We start from the raw sequence: 21,638 nt of genomic DNA on the forward strand, positions 1-21,638 counted from the left end.
CTGGGGAGAAGGTGGGTAAATTTGCATAAAGATAGAGGAGCTGCCAGGAAAAAAGGGACCAAGAACTGCTGCCTTTTGACATTCAATTTAATTAGACTCTCTGATGGGTTGGGATTGTCCTGACAGAAAAGGAAACCTAGAGACTAAAGGGATTAATTAACAGACCAACAAAGCGGTATTAAAAGTACTTTAAACTGAAAACATCAGAGCCCTCAACAGCTACAGAAAGAAAATTGTCTTAACTTAAGCAAAGGCTCCAGATAATATAGCTGCCATTGACCTCCCTTGAGGCAGAAGACTGACCCTTAGCACCAGAAAGTGTGAATTCAGATGACCATTAGCATCAAAATCCCAACAGAACTTTCCACACCATCCCATTGCAGCTCAATCTACTCCTCCTTTTTATTAAGTTGATGTCTAAACCCTTACCTCTGGCTATTCAGCAAGTTACCCATTGCTGAGTACTCTTAAAGCACATGTAAATAAACCTTCTCTTTCCTCTTTAATTGGTCTATTGTCTGTCCAATGGCAGGACCCAGACCTTTTGAACCTAAGTAGGTAGAGGAAAACTTTCCCTCCCAACAGGTCCCAAAGACAGAAGGAGAAGTCAGAGGTATAACCCAAGTTCAAAAACAGGATCTGGAGCGTTCTTCCACAATCCCTATCATGCAGGCACAGGGAGTCTGCACAGAAGCCACAGCTGAACTTGGGCATGTACACTGAAGAACTGCATGGAAGGCCAATGGTGGGGCGCTCTGTGGCCTGTGCAAGGATCTGGACCAGATCAGGCCCCCGGTTCTCTCTCTTCCTGGCATCCTGAAGCAGATCTGAAACCTGGAACATCTAAACTGCTAAAGTTTGCAGATAGTGGCAGAACTGAGGAGATGAGGTGTTCATTGACTTTTGACTAATATGTATAAAAGAATTTTCGGGAAATTGATATGAAAAATGAAAGAATACTGACCAAATCTAGACATGAATGCACACAAGTCCATGGAGAGAAAGAGTGAGAAAGAAAGAACAAACATCATTTTAAAAATTGCTATGGCCAGGATAAAAAGGGGAAAAGAAACTAACATTTACAGATGGTCTTCTCTGTAAATACACTTAAATCTAAGTTGCTGAATTCTTGACTCTGCTCCCCACAATGTTTCTCCTTTAACATTTCCTCTTTGAGAAAATGGAACCTCTGTTCAAGCAATCTGAGAATCATTCCTAACTCTTTTTTTCTCATCTTGTACATCTGCATTCATTGTCAAGACCAGCAGATCTAATCTCCTAAGTCTCTCTCTCAAACAGTCTTCTTCCACCTCCACCCACCATCACTTCTGTTGGGACGTCTGCAGTAACCTCCTCACTAGTCCCCTGCATTCACTTGCTCCTCCCTCCACTCCCAATACCATACACTACAGAGCACTTTTAAAATATCTTATCACTTCCCTACTTAGAATCCCTCAATGGATTCCCCTTGCTCCCAGAATACTTAACGTCATCTTGCATCATTCTCTACTTGTTTATTACGTTTCAGTCACTAAGTTCTTCCCAGAAAGGGTGAGGCTCCATCCTACCTCACTCTCTATCAGGAAAGCTCTTCTGGTGGTAAACTCATCATCTTATGATCTTGGTTTAAATATCACCTTTTCAGAGACATTTTCCCTGCCTCACCAGCCAACTTCAAAATTAGACACTTATTCTCTCTATAATAGCCTATTCTTTTCCTTCTTAGAACTGGTCAAAATATGTGACAATATTTTTATTTGTGTGCTTATTCATTCATATCCACTCTTCCAATAGAAAGTAAACTCCATGAAGGCAGGAGATGTGGTAGTTTTGCTTACCACTGACAAGCATTGCCCAGTACAGCTCCCAGACCCATAGGAGACAGTCAATAAATATTTGCTGAATGCTACTGAACTTAGGCCTTTTAATTTCCAAACTACCTATGAAATCATGAGTATCTGACCTAATTTTCTCAATGCAGTTCTTATTTATACCTGCTGAACTACCATAATGATTGATAAATTCTCACTTTCATTCTGAGCTGTATGATGAGTAATATAGTCACTCAACCCATAAGAAAGCTGAGATTCAGAGACATCAAATAAGGAGCCAATTCTCCGTATTCATAGTAGTTATGCTCTATAAAGTCACCATGAATGCTGAATTAGCAAATGCGAAACTATTGCTCCCTAGAGAAAATACAGGCTTAGGTTCCCGAGAACCACTGGCCACAACATTTTTGTCAGATTATCAATACAGAACCTTGTTTTATGTGTGTTTCTGTTTAAAGACACCTTATTTAATTTATATTGTGGATTCATTAACATTGAACTCACAGCAACAGCACTACAACTCATGCCTGTACAAAGCTTATCTAATGCACATATTTTCTCTTTAAGGCATAACACAGCCTTCTTGCACTTAGGAACACTAGACAGCACTTGAACACATGCTTGGAGCTAATTTTAAACAGTGAAATCACAAACAAAAAGCACAAAAATACGGAAAACATGACACTGAATAGACTGTGAAAAGGACATTTGTTTACAGGATGAGAGCTGAAACAAGCAGGCAGAGTGTTGCCTTGTTCAACCTCAGCTGGGAACATGCTCACTGGGCGACTCAAAATTTTCACCACTCTGGGCATGCCCACGAATGACTGTAAAAGCACCATTAAGCATTGATTTGGGGTTACAAATAAATACTTGTGAGTAGGTGAATTCACAAATATGGAATCCACGGATAATGAGGATCGACTATAGCTTGTCTAAGGTAATACAGACGCTGTAGACGAGGACTGACCCCAGATAATGTCCAACTTCACAGCCTATGTCCATTCATTATATCAGTATTACCAAGAATGGAACTACTTGTTCTAAAACAGGGTACTATTACTCTAGGTTGATTGGTCATAATTATTAACACCCTAGATAGCTAGCTTATCAAAGTTCCAGTAGAAAGTGCAGAGTGAGAGAGGCAAAACTCTTCTTCATGGAGTGGACATAAATCTGTAAAAGTAGGCAGTAATTTACAGCTTTGCACTACTGAAGAGTTAAACTGCAGGAACTAGCTGCTACTTCTTAAGCGACAAGTCAAAAGGGAGTCCCAAGTTACATACAATAACAAAGGGTGATTTCACAATAGGATGTAGGCCCTAAGATTAACAAAAATGTAAACTTATGAGAATGTAAGTATTTTTAAGAGTCAAAGCTTGAACCATCGACAAACTAATGCCCAGGTAAATTTACATGTAGAACATGAGAGATCCAGTATTCGTGCCTCTTTCTAGCCCACAATGAAGGAGAGAAACTTCAAGAAGTTTCCAGTACTTGACTACTCTCACTATTCAGGAAATCCCCTTTATGGTGAATTTCTCACTTCTTAGTATATTTTTATTTCCTTTTTTAAAACACATTCAGTAACAAGGGTTGGGAGCAATCTGCAAGTTTATAAACAGTATGAATAAAATATTTTCAATTACACATTAGATTTCTAGTTAAGAATTTAAAAGATTATATAAGAATTCAACATAAGGAAATACTTCCTACCAGTCCACGTTATTCTAACTGGCTCTTTTGGCAGTCAAGACTCACACTGCTCTAGGGCTACAAGACAACGTCTGAAATATTTTTAGCTAGTTGATGTAAATTTAAGGCAATCTCAGAAACATTTGCTTTTTATTAAAAAAAGAAAAGTCTTCTTCCTACTATTTAGGAACCACTAGCTTGGGCCTGAGGGGCATTTCTGAAATTTTGAAGAAAGTAAAATGTTATCTCCTAAACTTAATTTACAACTCATAATTTGAAATAATTTCAGACACGTAAAAATTCCAAGATGAATAGAAATATACCCTTCGCCCAGGTTCCCCACATACTAACATTTTATCACAGTAGGTTTATCTCTTCTCCTTGTGTTATGATTTTTTTGTGAACTGAGAGGAGTTCAGAATATGCCACCTCAAAATATGCCACTCTGGCATAAGGATTATTTTGAGCTGAAGGCAACTTTTAAAAAAGTAAACACAGGATGAGCTTTCTGCCCTCTGCCACTCTGCCTGAAAACAGAACATGAATTTCCCTTACAAAGGTGTCCCCCACTCTCCAACCCAGGAAGAGCATAACAACCTAACCACCTAAGACAACATGGCGCTGAGATGGATCTGCATGCACAAATGTTACCACATTAACCCTTATCTTCCATTAGTTCCTCCGTATATTTACCTTCCCACAGTTTGCCACCTTTGGAAGCCTAAAATTCTTTTCCTTTGTCTTGTCACTTCTGGAGGACCTAGGAGCAGACAGGAAAAAGAATTGTTTTTCCTCCCCTATAACCGTCTATGAGTAAGTTGCAGACGTGATGCCCTTTTACCCCAAATACTTCAATGCGTATTTCTGAAGATCAAGAACACTCACCTACAGAATAACAGCACAACTATCAAAATCAGGAAATTAAAATTGATACGACACTACTATGTAATCTACAGTCCCTATTCAAATTTCACTACTTGTCTCAATTATTTCCTTTATAGTAAAAGAACACAGAATTTGTTTCCCTGGTCCAGGAGCCACTCCAGGGTCACTTACGGCATTGAGTTGCCTGTTTCTTTGGTCTCTTTCAATCTGGGACAGTTCTTCTGCCTTTCTTTGTTTTTTGTGACCTTGACACTTTTCAAGAGTACAAGAAAAATCTACAAAGTTATTTTGTAGAATGTTCCTGTATTTGGGTCTATCTAATGTCTCCTTGTAATAAGATTCTTCTTATGGATTTAGGGCAGAAATATGACAGCAGTGAATTTACACCTCATATCAGAAAGCACACGCAGTTGCTTTGTCCCATTAATGGGGGTGTCAGCTTTGAGCACTTGGTTAAGATTGTGTCTGCCTGGTGAGTTCATAAATTTCTACTTGTAATTTACATTACAGGGCACATAACACAAAAATTCAAAATACTTTACAAATGAGTCTGCTTATAATTTCTACTGCCTGCATTTTTTGTTATATTTTAAGAGATTTTATTTGGGAGTTCTTCTTTATTTTCCACCTGTTTTCTTCCTTTCATTACTGAGTACAATGTTTTACCACTTTTCCTCTTTATCTTATAACACGTTACAGGAAAAGTGTCTAATTGAAAATTATTTTAGGCAATGTTTAAAATGATGTTGGTTTTATAAAAAAGAAAAAAATGATGTTAGTTTTAGGTAAATTTTGAAATCTATAGGTTTTGTTGACTTCTATATTTTACTTGTGCTGTGTATAGAATGTGTTGCTTAGACAATCCATTGAATGTGAATACCTATTTTGGTCATACGTACTAAAAACAAACAAACATGAATGTTAACATGCAGTCCACTCGGGCTGCTGTACCAAAGTATGACAGACTGGGTCGCTTATAAACAACAAAAATTTATTTCTCATAGTTCTGGAAGCTCGAAGTCTGAGATCACGGTGCCAGCATGGTTGGCTTCTCGTGAGAACCCTCTTCTGGGTTGCAAACTGCCTACTTCTGCTTTCATCCTCACATGGCAGAAAGAAAAAGCTAGTAGCTCTCTGGCCTCTTCTTCTAAGGCCACTAATCCCATTTTTGAGGGCTCCACCCTCATGACCTAATTACCTCCCAAAGGTCCTGCCTCCAAATACCATCACATTGCAATCAGGCTTTCAACATATGAATTTTGGGGGGACTTATGCATTCAGTCCATAACACACATTTAATTGCTTACACTGAAACAAGATTAATGAAGCGATACAAATAAAAATTAAAAGCACAAGTCATTAGAAAAGATACATTATAAACAAGAGTGAGCAAAATAATTAGATTGCAGAAAACCCGGAAATGTTCTGTTTGTTTAATTGGCAGGAAAACACTAAATGCTAGATCTACTCAAAAAGCTGCCTCAGAAATTTGACCCCGACAAATTACTTCTTTTGTTCTAACCTGTAATAAAACTAGCAAGGGGTACGTACAAAAGAAGACACAAATACAAATGCACACAAATTTACTTGAACTTGTGACTGTTCAAACAACATTGCAGATATCATATCTGAAAATATACAGAATTATCTGACAACGTGCAGAAAGTATACATGCTATGCTTTGCTTTTAAGTTCTAAGCAAAGTCAACACTGCCTAGGAAATCGTTTCAAGGTTTGGTTTAATATTTTTCCTGCAGCATATGCATAAACCACCTTGGACAATGCCTGAAAATCTACCTCTCGTCTGGTCTCCCTGACTCTACTCTTGCCCACAACAGTTGATTCTCCAGAATGATCCATTTTAGACATAAATCAGATCATGTCACTCTCCTGCTCAAAACCTTCAGAGGCATCCCATCTCACTTAGAAAAACATTCAAAGCCCTATCTACAGTCCATCAGCCTCTGCGGTCTAGCCTCGAGCCCCCTCAGCGCCTTTTCCCCTGTCTCTCCCTCCACTCCAGCCACCCTGACTCTGCTGTTCCCCAGCACAGCAAGCACTGGGCTGCTCCACTGCCTAGAATATTCTCCCCCAGATTCCCCTGTGGCTCGCTGTCTCTTCACTCAGGGTTCTAATGAAGCCTGCCTTGACTCCCACCTAAAATGATGCCCCTGTCCTTCCCTCCCCCTGCCTAGTTTATTGTCTTGCTGGTGTTTCTCAAAGCCTGACATTATCTCCGGCATTTGCTTATTTGTTTATTTCCTGGATTCCACTAGAAAAGAAGCTTCAAGTGATAAATGAGCGTTTGGTTCCCCACTGTATCCCCATATCTAGGAGAGGGTCTTGTACATATTGACACCTAATAAACATGTGTTAAATGAAGCAATGAATGAGATTTTCACATGGTGAAATGCATGCACATACCCACAACACACAGAATATGGAGGGTGAAAACTCTGTCTTTGCATCAGAATGGCCTGTAGAGATTTTGAAACTCCACACGCCAGATCCAACCAATGAAGACCCTGATTCATCAGGCACTGCCAGTGTTAAGCACTCCACAGCTGATTCTGATGCAGAGCCAGGAGCCAGAAACCTCTCACAAGAGGCTGAAGATGTAGGCCCCTCTTCAATTTGAGGGCTCCTGGGTGGTACTTCCAACGCCATGCTTTAGCTGCCTGATCTTGGCTGGGAATGACTTTACCTAGAAAGGCAGTAACTTCAGCCCACAGTGGTGTGGCCATAGTGACCTCATCTCCAGTCCTGGAGCCAGCTGCCGTAAGGAACAATCACACTTTCTCAAGCAAGGTGTTTTATTTGTGAAAAAAGGGCGCAGACCAACAAAGCAGGTTTCCTTTACTTTGGAAACCTCCCGAATGTTGGGATTGTTATGAGGCAGGTGGTTGAGGAGGGAGGGAGGAATGCAGAAAGAGGAACCAAGAGAGAGCTTTGGATAATGAGCACAAGGTAGCAGAAGTAGATTGTTCCTGCCTAGGGAGACTCACTGAGAAGAGGAGAACGGGGTTAGAGAAGAGGATGGCATGGTCTCCTGATATGTTTCCCAGTGGTCTTTAATGCTTATCACCCAGGCCCTGGACCCAATTCATACACAGGCTCATATTGAACCGTCATGTTACAGACTGAATGTTTGCGTCCCCCAAATCCCCAAGTTGTCCCACCTAATCCCCAATGTGATGGTATTTGGAGATGCGACTTTGGGGAGGTGATTAAGTCATAAAGATGGAGCCTTTATGAATGGGATTAGTGTCCTTACAAGAGAGACACCAGAGAGCTCCCTTGCCCCTTCCACCATATGAGGACACAGCAGGAAGATGAACCAGGAAATGGGCTATGAACCAGGAAAAAAGCTTTCACTGGACATCAAATACGCAGGTGCCTTGATCTTAGACTTCCCAGCCTCTAGACTCTGAGAAATAAATTTCTGTTGTTTAAAAGCCACCCAGGGCCCGGCCTGGTGGCACAGTGGTTCAGTTTGGATCCCGGATGTGGACCTATGCACTGCTTGTCAAGCCATGCTGTGGCAGACAGCCCACATATAAAGTAGAGGAAAATGGGCACAGATGTTAGCTCAGGGCCAATCTTCCTCAGCAAAAAAGAGCAGGATTGGCAGCAGATGTTAGCTCGGGGCTAATCTTCCCCCCCCCAAAAAAAAAAGAAGCCACCCAGTCTATGGCAGTTTGTTATAGCAGCCCAAATGGACTAAGACACTTCATAATAGCCTTACTGGGGAGTCATTATAATCCCTAATGTATAAATGAGGAAGCCACAGAATAGAGCCGCTAAATGACTCACACACAGTCACAGCAGGTAAGTGGAAGATTCAGGGATCAGTCCCAGATCTGTGAGACTCCCAGGGTGAGTGCTCTTTGGCTTCAACAAGGGACCCACCATCCCCTGCTGAATTTTGGTTGGTGCCTCCCTCACCCAGCCCTCCCCACTCATCGACACACACACAGCTTAGCCCTTGCTTCCTTCAGTGGTTCTTAACCCTGCATACATCTAAGGATCACCTGCAGAGCTTTTAAAGAAAATACTTGAACTCATCTCCCATAGATTCTAAATCAATTGGCCTGGGATGGGGCCTGGGCATTAGTATTTTTTTAAGTTCCCTAGATAATTCTAGTGTACAGATAGAGTTAGAAACTCCTGTTCCAGTTCAGTGGGAAGAAAGGGCAGGCCCTAGTGGAAGTATCACAAACAGCACATATAAAGAATGAGCCCACAATACAGAAAAGACCAGAGAAGAGCTTGGCTGAGAAGCTTCTAGAACTAGGGATGTGGCTCTGACCCATCCTGAAAAGAAGTCTGAGGTACTGAGTTCAAGCCTAGAATGGCCATGTTTACTAGGGTTGCCGTAACAAAGTCCCACAAACTGGGTGGCTTAAGGAACAAAAATTTGTTGTCTCACAGTTCTGGGGGCTGGAAGGCCAAGATCAAGGTGTCAGAAGAGTCAGGCTACCTCTGAAGGTATTCAGGAAAGACTACTTTCGGGCCTCTTTCCCAGCTTCTGGTAGTGTCTTGGCTTGTGACAGCATAACTCCAGGCTTCACATGGCACAGTCCATGTGTGTGTGTGGGTATGTCCAAATTTCCCCTTTCATGAGGCTCCCCCATCACATTGGATTAGGGGCCCAGCCTACTAAGAATGGCCTCATCCAAAGAATTGCATCAGCAAGGACTTTATTTCCAAATAAGGTCGCATTCTGAGGTACTGCAGCGGGGGGAGGTTACAGGACTGCAACAATCTTTTTTTTAGGGGGACCCACAATTCAACCCACAACAGGCAGATGGAGCCAAATTGTGAGGCAGCCTTCCTCAAGGACACACTTAGGAACGTACTCCTGCGGGAAGCCAGATGCCTATACCACTTGCTGTCCTGACAATTCACAAAGCACATTTGTACATTAAAGGCCTGAAAAAGTCCTTCAGTAAAGCAATCTGTTAGCTTTGTTTATCCTAGTGTCTCTTAAATTTATTTGACCATGGAACCCCTTAAACACTGCATCTATCAATGATCTGGGGAACACACTTCCGGAAACACCTTAAACGTCTAAGTATGGAATGAGCCATGAACAATTAGAGCCTCAGATGAGGGTAAAGGTGTCAGCACCCAGGAGTGGACAATCTAATATGGAGGCCGTGGGTCTCTCCTTGAGCAAATACCCGTAGAAACTAAACACAAAAGATAAATTATCATGAATTGCAATCTTTTACAGTGTTGTAATAAACAATCCTGACTTTTGTCCCACAATCTATTTAGCTGATTTTTTGCAAAGTAAAAATTCATGTGACACCTCATTTTGAAAAATGACATTTCAGCCCTATGGGAAGTTGAGATTTGGGGAAAAGAAATATTAAAATTTGGAGCAGGACATGTGGCTGGAGAAACCAAATATCATCCTGGCCTCCCACCAATATGAAGCTATTTCCTAGAACTAAACGGAAGTTGGAGAAAGAAACCTGGGCCTCCTTCACTCCCCTCACCCATCAGAAATCCACTCTGTCCAAGACATGGTACTGTATTTACAGAGGAGACCACACAAAATACAGCTGCCACCTGCTCAACACAATACACATTCTGAATTGCGACAAAAACTGTGGGAAAGGATACCTTTAAGTAGCACACAAAATAATCCAACACATATAGTGTGCCTTCTAAAGAGAAAGCCATGTAATTTACACATTCTTGAAGCAGGACTCACTTACAGAGTTCCATGAACATAAGGAACCATGGGCCAATTCAATACTGAAAGGTCTACGTTTTTCAGATTTTCCCTTTTGAGCAAACTAGACTTTCTTTTTTTAAACTTTTAATTCAAGAGAGAAATTACAATGCAACACCAAAGCAGTACTTTCCACAGCAGCAAATTAGAGAGGGCTAATTTGTGGGCACAGCCATGCCCTGTTATCTGTGCCTTGTCACTTTAATTTAGCACAACCAAAACCTCGCCATCCCTTTCCTTTCTACTTCTCCACATAGCAGAATGTTAGCGTTCATGCTGGGTTTCAAAGAGTCCAGAATAAAACCAGCCCACATTAAGCAAAACAGCCACGTGAGACCTTTCCGTTATGAGCAGAGAAAAAGACTTTCAAAGTTCAGAAGGAGGATTTCTTTTTTAAGGCACTAAATAGTCTGGGTAATGTTTTTCAAAGTCTATTTTAAAACGCCAAGAGTTTTTTCCTCCAGTGTACTGACATACGTGTGGACATGTGTGTTTCCTCTAACAGAAACAACGAAGTTGTTATTGGAAATCTGTACACGTTATCCACTGCTAAAACATCTCAGCTCTACAGGAGTCTCTAAGAGTCACGAATTGTCAAGTTGGAAGGTCCACCTTCCATCCTGCCGCCCTGTGGAGCATTAACAGGCAAGAATGACAACTTGGGCTCAAGGGCCATGCTTGTCTTCAGATCTTCAATATCCTGCTCTTACAACAGTGAATCTAGCCATCCTTCAACCATAGGAAATAGAATGTCAAGAATGTGGAACCAAATGCTCTCACCTCCACCTGTGGGTGTGCATTAAGCATGAAGCATGGGCATCCCCAAATCCTTTATTAATTCTCTGGCACATGCTACCCTGATTCAGGAGAGCTGCTCTATGAAACAAAAATTAATCACTGTAAACAGAAATACACATTTTCCACAGCCTCACTGGTGTCACCCAACTTTCAAAAGCCCATAGCCTTCCTCATCCCACCTGCCTTTCTCACCTCTTGAAATTCAAAGCAGAATCCCCAGCGCTTTCATCCCCCAAAGCTTTAAGTATATATCACCTGTGCTCCCGTTCCGCAAATCAGTTGGTTAGAAATATTGGTAACAGGGGATGGCTATGTATCAGCTATCACAGCAGCAAGCTGTAAAAATGCACCATAGACATGGAAATGTAGACTTTTTTGAAACTCAAGTGGTAATTGGAATTCAGAGCTAGTGCCCCACCATAAATCTGTACTTTGCAGCTGTCACTGGGAGTAAAAAGTCTGCCTCTTGACTGAGCAGGGACCTGAAGCCCATTCCAGGGAGCGTTTCCTCACACAGCTGTCAGCTCACGCCAGTGCATGGAGAGGGATCAGTTTCACGGGCAGCCCACGCCCCCTCACCAAGGGAATGCCTGGCAGAGCTGGAGAGGGCAGAACTCTTTCCATCAAACGGGAGATCTGACTGACAGAGGCACAGCTTGATAGGGTACCCCAAGGAGCACATTTCTTGTTACAGTCTGCCTTTTTTTCTTTTGTTTTTTTCTGACTCCCAGAGGCAAAGAGGCCCAGGGACAGAATGAAAATGAAAGTTACAGTCCCTAAGCAGACCACAGACCCTACCTGCTTTGAATAACATCTTTCAGGTGATTCTATTTCTAACCCTTTCACTAGTCCATAGAGTTTGGTACTCATCACAGCCCCCACCCAATAAAAACTCAAACAGATGGCAAAGACGAGTGCCAGAATTCACATGGGGTTTTTGATTTTGTTTTCTTTGCAAATGGATACCAAGTCTCTGTTCCTTGAGCCTTGCAGGTGCTCACCACACCCCTCTCCAAGCTTCCGTTTCTGTCCACCAGGTGCTGAGGGCCTTGAGCTCTTCATGAGGTAGAAGTTTTAGATGACAGGACGGTCTGATTGCTGACATCTACCATGGAGCACAGATGGCCAAGCTAGGACTTAACAGCTGACCTGATGACTGCTATTCCCCCGTCCCCAACTGAACACATGGTTCAAAGTCCACAGTATAGAAACATCAAATCAGGCACGTTCTGGTATCATTTATGAAAGCATTTGTGTGAAAGGCCTTATAATAGCATGGGCAAAGGAGGAAACAAAATATAAAATTACACTAAATTGAGGACCCTTAAGTTGGACCAGTGTGCACCAGTCCATATATGTATATATACTCCTTTGTAAAAGTCAAAACAACCTTCTAACCTTCCTTTGAAGAAGAACACAGGTATTCTTGCCTGAGAGCACCCAGGGCCTTCATCCCTCAGGGAAGGACCCAGACCCTCTCGGCTGGTCTCTAACCAATGAGCCATACAGATCCATTGCTTCTCTACTGCAGGCTGACTGGCAGGCCAGGTTCCAGGTTTCGGGTTTTAGGCATCTCTTCAAAAACAGGCTCTGGCACTCCAGAGCCGCAAGACTTGGGCAAGCCCAAGGAACACCCACCAGGAAACAAATCATAAGGAGCCATTTGGGACCCTGGAGGAGATAGGACCACCTGTGTGAGATAGAACAGCAAACCAACCAGGGGAGGGGGATGGGAGGGGGTGGGCCTTCCCCCTGAGAGAGCACCACTCAGTGGCAGAAAGAGAGATGCAGTCTCCAAAAAGGACAACAGCCCTGCTTGGACTCTGCACCAAGGAACTGAATACCTTTGGTTCCCAGCAGCAGGGCACACTGTTCTCAAAAGGGAAAAATACCCATTTTGGCTAAATCTCTAAAAGAAAGTCTGCAACCCAAGAAAGTTAAGGAACTCTAAAGACAACAAGATATTCCAAGAAGGTAAGCCTTTTTTTTTTACATCCTTCCTTCCTTTTACAGGGCTGCAGACTTAAAAAAAAATAAACAGAAAGAGGGAAGCTGCTACTCTAGAATGCAGCCTCTCTCTCATCCAAGTCCCCAGGTGGCTAGTAGTGGCAAGGAGGATCACTGGGGAACTCGAATAAAGTGGTATACGCCTCTGAATGAAGGTCTAAAATCGACCCGGAAGGAGTCAACACAGAATCACAGACATACAAAGACATTCAAGAATTCATAACGTGGCTGAGGCTATTACCATATCTAAAGAAAGAACACATCAGTCAGAAGTAGAGAGGTGGCCAACCATGAAAGCAGACGAAAATTGGAGACTGGGAGGCCACCCCAGCTCCACCCAAGGGAGGGCAAGCCCTGACCCAGACTCACACCTCCACATCCCACTGCCACGTGTGAGGCTCCCCTGCAGGATGGAGGAATCAGCCTGCCCTCCGCCAGATGCCTCTGGAGCTCTGACCACACTGGCCAGCCCTTCTCGCTGCATTGCTTGTTTGCCAAGCACTCTCCTGATTACTCTTCCCTTGAAGTTTGCTACAGGGAGGAAATCTGCTAGACAAAGAGTGCCGGTGGCCTTGATTACATTTCTCACAGTAAATCATTAGATTGGCATCTTGCTCCCCAGTCTCCAGAAACCTGCTAATTGCACCTGCCCCTGGGAGGTAGCTCTGCTCTCCTGGAGCTGACAGTCTGTCTTCTGAGCCTATTTTCAAGTAAGGCCACCTGGAGATTGCTGTTGAGACAGGATGCAGGTTTGCTCTCGGCCGTGCCCCTCCACTTCACCCCCTCTTCATCTCAAGAAATACCAAGGACCCTCTTCTGTACAATTCCATCACTGGAATTGTGCATCCAGAAGGAGTCATGTCTCATCAAGACAACTTGTTCATCTGGGAAAATCCAAGTTTGTTTATTGACTCCTTTTCTTTTAAAAAATTATTTTGAAGCAATCTCAAATTTACAAAAAAAATTTTAACTAAAGTACAAAGAACCTTCTTTCTTTCTGAACCACTTGAAAGTAACTTGCCAACTCGAAGCCCCATCACTCACTGACTCTCCAGTGTGCATTTCCTGCAACAATGACGGTCTCCATAACCGCAACACAACCATTAAAATCAGGAAATCAACATTTAATACAAATCTTTGCTACCTTTAATACATTTAATATTCTTTATATTTAAATACACGTTAACATTTAATGCAAGCCATGTCACCCTTACTCCTCCAATCCCATTCAAATTTCATCGAGTGTCTGAATACTGAACACATCCAGTTCAAAATCATACAGTGCTTTTAGCTGCCATGTCTCTTTAGTCTCCTTCATTCTAAAACACTCCCCGCAGTCTTTCCTTGATTTTTCTGACCTTGACAATTTTTAAGATTATAGGCTGTTTATTTTGTAGAAAGTCCCTCAATTCGGCTTTGTCTGATGCTTCCTCTAATGAGATTCAGGTTATGAATTTTTGGCAGGAAAATCACAAAAAAGTGATGCTGCCTCCTTTTCCTTGCATGTTATCAGGTGGACATGAATTTGATTTGTCTCATGGCTCGTAATGTTCCTTTCTTTCCTCAGCTTGTTCTTATTGTGCTCAAACCCCACAAGTCCATGAAGACTGACATACCTACCCCATGGACAGGCTAGCTAGGGAGGACCTGGGCATATCTTGGTTTGTTCCTTCTCTGCCCTTTGTCACATTCAGTACTCCACTGCCCTGCCTCCTCCTTGGAGGGAACTGTAGTGATGGCAATGACAGCTGATTTATAACTATACTTTTACAGAGACAGGATAAATTAGAGGAAAGCAAAGAAGAGAGCTGATATGCTTGGACAAAAAGCAGAGTATCTTAGGTCCTTCTCGCACAATTTTTCCATAGCTAAATAGAGGTAAGTCACATTAATGTTTTCATGCCAGAAAGGGCCCATTTCACTCATTCAAACCGCACACATTTATGGGGAGCCTCTCCCTGTCAGGCACAAAGACACCAATACATATTGGACACTGCCCAGCCCCAAAGGACAGCATGGTCACTTACAGAAATGTTATAAATAAATAGCTACAGTGCAATATTGAGGAGATGCTTGACCTTGTCCAGGCTGAGAGGGAAGCAGTCCAGCACACAGTCTGGTACGTCCTACCTGAAAGCAGATGTAAATAGATGCCAGATCAGACTGCAAGCAAAGGCGAGCCACAGGAGAGGGGAGATTGGAGAACGAGGTGGACAGGGGCTGGGTCAGAAAGGTCTTGGTATGCCTACCAAGAGTCTGCACCTCATTCCTTAAGCCATAGGGAGCCACTAACGGGCTTGAAGCCAAGTGGCAAAACATGCAGGTATTTTTACAACAATCCAAGGGACCCATCTACAAAGGGGAAGAAGGAGAGAACAGAAGGGAAGCTAAGTACACAGGGTACACATGAGGAGACAACTGTAGGCATCTTCCAGACCAGAGGTTGAGAAGGGTTAATCTAGGGCAGGAACAATGCAGAAGAAACAGAGACCAGATTCCATAGAAACACAGGATGTGGTATCCATGGGATTTTGCAGGAGTGTGACAAGTGGAGGAGCGAGAAGTATCAGGAGGGCCCAGAGGGCTTCTGGATTAAGTGGATGGGAGTAAGGATGCTTTTAATCAGGATCCAGAATATAACAACAGTAGGTGTTGCTAACTCAGCACTTCCAGACACAAAACCAATTTCCCAACCTCTTAAATCTGGAATCCTGGTGAATTTATACTCATTCCAGTCAGTAGAGTATTTCAAGGACAGAGTTTGCTGTTATGGATGGGTACCATGGCATGCTAAGTTTCAGCTCTAGTGTTTTGATTGCTTTGAGTTCCTAACATTACCTGCTGCAGTGATTGCTGTTGGCATAGCTGGGAGCAGATTTACAATAAGAGATAGAGATGTTTTAAGACTTGTTCATCCTTGCCCCTCTCTCTGCCACCTACCACTTATGTTTCCCTAATCATTTCCAGTAATTTTGGAGTCGAGACAGACTATCGTTGACTTAATTTCATAGCACAACTCTTATATATTTATTTTTAAGTAAAGTGAATTACAACCAATTTTATTTTGAGAACTTTGTGAGATCCTTGAGAAAAACTGAAACCACCTATGGTGTTAAAAAGCTAAGCTTAGGAACTGTACATTTACATATTAAAAGATGAAAACTCAGTGTTTGGCCAGGGTCTAGAAGCAACTGTGGGGTGGTGAACATGATGTAATCTACACAGAATTCGGAATCTATTACGATGTACACCTGAAAGTTATATAATGTTATAATCCAATGTGACTGCAATCAAAAAAAAAAGAGGAAGCAACTGTGGTTCTTCTCTTCTTTCAATATTTTGTTTTGTTAAAGTAAACAGGCACCTCTGCTACTTCTTATTTCAACCCACTTCTCTAACTACACCCAATAAGCAAATATTCAGGTCTGAAGTGGGAGATGGGGACTTTCCAAGAAAAATCCATCCATTGCTATAAAGAGTAAAAACAACTGCAGAGACATTCCACACACTTTATTTTTGATCTAAGAGGAGAAAAAACAATAGTATCACAGTTCTTTTGTAAGCAACCCCAGCCTTTCCTCCCTCACTTATTTCCTCTTTTTCTCCACCTATATTCTTCTGTGCACTGCAGTGACTCACCCTCAGCTGCCCTTTACCACTGCTCTCCTTGGGGAGAAGCATGTGAGTTTTCAGGGTAACACGGCCAAGTGTCATCAGCAGTGGACCCTGATTTATATAAACCTGTGTTCACTTCCTGCCTCCACATAACACCCTGTCCATCCTGTACTAAGACACTTGAATACCCTTGAGCCTCTGTTTCTTCCTAAGTAGAGTGGAGACAGTGATAAGCTCACCTAAGAGCATTTAAATGAATATTAAATTGCATAATGCAGGTGACAAAGATTCTCTCCTTGACCAAACTTTAGCCAGGCTCTTCTGAGTCCTCTGCTCAACTAGGCCAAACCACGGGCTTCCGTCTTTGTCCTTGTAGAGTCCAATTTTAGCAAGAATCCTGCTAAATCAGTTTAGAAAGGATCCCCACCCTCAATATCTGATCTTCCTCAATATCTGACCAAATTCCTCATCCCCTTTCCTCCCCCAGGTGACATGTGATCACCTGGCCTGCCTTCAGCCAGAATCCTGTTGAGTCAGTTTAGCAAGAATCTCCCTATCCTTGATGTTTTCTCTTAGTAATTTTCCATCCACTGTCCCCCAACATGTTCCTTGGCTATGAAACCCCACTTTCCCTTGTTGAATTCAGAATTGAGCCCAGTTCTATACTAAGGCCTCTTTTCCCCCTATTGCAATAGTTACTGAGTAAAATTAGTTTTACCACTTTAACTACTGTCCAGCTCTGATTTTCCTTTGACACGAGTGAAAGCTCTAACATTGTTCCTAGTGTAAAACAATTTTCAAAATGTTTAAACATGACCCTCATACAAATATAAAATGAATGCATATTAAATATGTATTTAATTCAATGAGGAAACCAACAGGATAGAAAAACTGTTTCAGAGGACTATAAGAGAGAAGACATATTTATATATAGTCATTAAAGGAAAGAATGCTGAAATAAGATTGTTAAAGTAGATACAAAACTGGCTAATGCCTTCCAGGTCACCAAAATTATACTTTTGGAATTATCTTTTTAGTGGACAAGAATTATTCGCATTCCAACATTTTCTATAGGTATTCATCTACCCTGAGCGACTTGTAAAATATCTTAACCAACAGTAAATAGTGTACCAAAGAAAGGCACATCTACCTAGAGAATTAGATAATCCTTGGGTGGGAACAAAAATCAAGCAGGACTTCAAAGGAAGACACAGTCACCCTTTTACCTATTTGCCTGTTTCCAAGTTTTCAGTACATATATTTTTTCCTTTACACTAGAATATCACAGATCTTCAGTAAATAATAGCCAGAAACTAATTGTTTTGAGAATGATATACATGAAATTCTGTAGGACTCAGGCAAAGGAGTAATAAGAGGAAAATTCATAGCATCGAATGCTTTCATTAAACAAGAAAAAAGGGAAACATAAAAAATGACTGCATCATGTTGTGAAAGATTATTAGCCTAAATCTGATAGTTGAACCCTAAAAAAGATAGAATGGTATAGACTGAAGATAGAAATTTTCATCAGAAAGAAATAAACTGGCTAGAAATATAAAATTACCCATGGTCTTAAACTCTAATGAACAGGGTAGAATGTCTGCAAAATATATAACAAATTGAACTTTACTTAATTTGCTTATATATTAAGACAAGAAATATAAGACCCAAGGAAAGCCAAGATACTTTTTTATGACCTCTCATGGTATAAACTTTCTTAACTTCATTTCTTCTTTATCTTGCTTTCCCTTTGAATAACAATGCTTAAAATATTCATACTCAAAAATATGAAGATTCAGTTATCAAAGGCTGAGGAAACTGAAAGAAGGTTCAAGCTCATCCTTCAATCAATGTGTCAGGAAAGTTTAGGGTATAAGTAATGGCTATAACAGGCATCTGTAAGACAGTCCCATTCGGTAGTGTATGCGTACTAATAGCTTATGGGTAGCATGTTTGTGAAGACAGGGTTGGAATCCCTCAGGCATTTCCCTTTGGGCAGCCCATAACCTCTCTGAGCCTCAGTTTTCTCATCAACATGCCCAATAACACACAATTCCACAGGACTGTTGTGAGCATTATATGAGCTCACCTTCATACAAACTGTAGCACAGTCCCTCACACATAACAGACACTAGTAAATATGTACCAGCTTTTTCCACCCCCAAGGTCATATTTTTAGGTGTGTAAATACATGAAAAGCAGTAAAGGGGTTTTGAATGGTATTCTCAGTCACCTGGAAAGTGAGGAGGTCAATATTGTTTGCATTTTTATTTTCCCTTCCCATCTCCAGTACTTTAAAGTTTCTTTCACATGAAAACTCAATTTATATATTCATTTGAATGCAAGCATTCAATTAACCATTACATGTTCTTTCTTCTGAAGCTCTCTTCACTGCTTAATTCAAGTAACAGGATAAGGAAACTCAGGTAGGAACCAAAAAGGACTGACTTCCCCAAACTTGTTTATCTTTCTGCTTTGTTTCCATTATTTCATTTACCTCCTGACATGTGATTGCTGGACACTTGGAACAAAAGAAAACTTCTCTAAGTAAGGAAACTAAAGGGCAAAAGTTTCCTCCCCTAGGGAAATGACAAGGAAGGGCAAGGGATCAGAAGACAGCACAGCTCTTGTTTACTGCTGCCACTGTCACAGCCTCACCTTCCCCCATAAATCCCTTTTGGAAAACGGAAAAAAGGATTACCTTAATTGGGGCACTTTGATGCTTCTCCTAGCCTCAGTCCACTGATAGACCTGATAAGTAGATCTGTGCCGTGTGTGTGTGAGTCCTTCCCTCACCCCCTCCCTTCCCTCAAACGCCAGAGGCACAATAAGGCTTCCTTCAAGGGTCCCTATTCCTGGCTCCTCTTTGGAAAACACCACCCTCAGCTTAAGACTCTCATGCCCTAAGAGGACCATCCTTACCTTCTTGGCATGTTCCAACCAGAACCTACTTTCCATATTGAGATATACTGGATTACCAGAGGAAGCCAGTCCAAACCCAGCTTCATGAGTGCTACAATTATTGAGACAAGGAGCAGCACATTCACATGTACCCTCGCCAACCCAATAAGCCAACTTCAAACCTGACATCTGTCCCTAAGTCCCTCCCATCTGGATACCATGTTCTGCCACTTGCCCAGACAAAGAGCCTTAGTCTCCAGCTGGGTTTATGCCCTCCCATCCAGAACCACCTCAATCCAAGAGGCACATCCATTCCAGGTTCTGGTTCCTCCTTGATCTGTCTTGCCTTGATGTCATCAGCCCACTCATGCTCTGCCAGAACATGACAACGACAGCTAAGATCACGTCCCTTATTCAACTCAGTCAACAAACTCTTGGGGAGAAAGGAGAGTAGTAAGGGGAAACAATTCTCTCCCAAGACTTGGGGAAGCAGGGTGTCAGGCAATTTTGTTGCATGTCGGTCTAAATTTTATGTGAAGATTTTCAGCCAGTGAGTCCTTGCTGGAGGGACCACCAATTTTCACCAGAGCCCAAACCCACTCTCAGGAAGCCCTGTGTACAGTTACCCTGTACATGCACATAATATTCTCCACTCCAGCCCAATGCCAGCCCAACACAGGCTGAGGGGGAACCTAAGCACTTTGACTATGAACCACTGGGAAAGGGCGTAGGAAAGGAGGAAAGGCAGCACTTTTTATCTTTTTCTCCCAGTAGACCCTTCACCACCCTTTTGGACAACACACGACATTGTGCCATCTATAATAGGAATAAGCTGAGTGATTCTGTTTTGGGGGAATTTTGTAAATCCACAGAGGACAGGAGCCATATTATCTGGAGTTATTTGTAATACCATTACTCCAACATCTTTAGCAGATTTTCATGTGTCCTTAAAGGACTCATTTCCTCTACAATTCTCATGCCTCAGTTTTCTGTGACATAAAATGGGGATAATACTGTAAGCCCCACTCCACGTACAGGCATAGCCTCTCTTTCCCCTAGGGTTGTTGTGAGGATTAAATATTTTAAGATACGCAAATTATCTGGCACAAAAAAGGGTTCCAAAAATTGACAATTCTCTTTCCCCTGCATTTATGTGAGAAATGCAAATTAATTTTAGAGGAGCAAAGCAAGTGTTCAGGCTTCTGGGGAGACTTAAGCTCCAGCACCGCCACTTCTTGGCTATTGAATATGGCACAGTTTGGTATTTCACTGTCTTCCACTGCAAAATGGGATAACACCTATTTTGGAGGGAGTTATGCTTTGTAAATGAGATGACACATGACAACAGAGAACATCAGATAGCATATGCTCACTTAGAACTGGGGCCCTTTGTCTTGCACACAGCAGGGTTCCTTTATTTAAATACTGTACCAATAAGACCTGAAAAGCAGCATGCTGCCCAGGATCATGGGGGCATCTGGCCTGGAATCAGCATGAGCAAATTGTCCTTTGTGCTTTGCAAACTATGAAGCCTCTGGTGTCATGTCCAAAAAAAACACATCAGCTTCACTCAGCAGCAGATTCACTCAATCATCCCTAGGGAGCAGAGACCTAGGGTTTTTTTTCAATGTATTCTTATATTCTTAAAATTTCATAAAAATCACTTCAGGGCAAAAATGCCGATTACCAAGCATTTTAACTGAAATCTATTTTAAAAACCCATAACATTTTTCCAGCAAAAATGAAATAACTACAGCAAATATAAAATGCCCATCTGAAAAGTCCACAAATTTCATATAAACATGGAAAGGAGTTACAAAAGGATAGAGGAAAACACAAATCATCCTTTTCAGTTACTCAAGGACATTTGATTAACTGCGTTGGAAAAGATCAAGAAAGATCAAACTGTTCACTTTTTATAGGTAACACTCAGCATGCTGACCATCCTCTTATCTTCCTCCTCCAGACCATCTCCTTGTCAAGGAAGAAGTAAGATTTAAACCACTTTACAAATGGCAAAGTCCTCCTTTTGGACAGAGGACAAAATGAATTTTCTTCCAAGCTGTGCTTAACGTGCGCATTCGGTAAAGTTTTCAAGGCAAAACTCCTAAGGATTTTATGAAACATTTAGGAAGAGACTAACAGTCTTGTCCCACCTTGGT

At 41.8% G+C, this 21,638-nt stretch overlaps 1 protein-coding gene across 19 annotated transcripts in view; it reads right to left on the minus strand.

Moving 5' to 3' along the window:
• ELMO1 (engulfment and cell motility 1) overlaps window positions 1-21,638 on the minus strand; it is a 523,453-nt gene that overhangs the window by 460,641 nt on the left and 41,174 nt on the right. For 5 of the 19 annotated variants that reach the window (XM_070264861.1, XM_070264855.1, XM_070264860.1 and 2 more), the window contains exon 2: window positions 4,221-4,287. The exons of the other annotated variants lie outside the window; for them this stretch is intronic. The gene's annotated coding sequence lies outside the window, so the exon portion shown is untranslated. The remainder of the gene's footprint in view (window positions 1-4,220; window positions 4,288-21,638) is intronic. 19 annotated transcript variants of the gene reach the window in all.

Source organism: Equus caballus, chromosome 4 (assembly GCF_041296265.1).
Source record: "Equus caballus isolate H_3958 breed thoroughbred chromosome 4, TB-T2T, whole genome shotgun sequence".
Classification (NCBI taxonomy): Eukaryota; Metazoa; Chordata; class Mammalia; order Perissodactyla; family Equidae; genus Equus; species Equus caballus.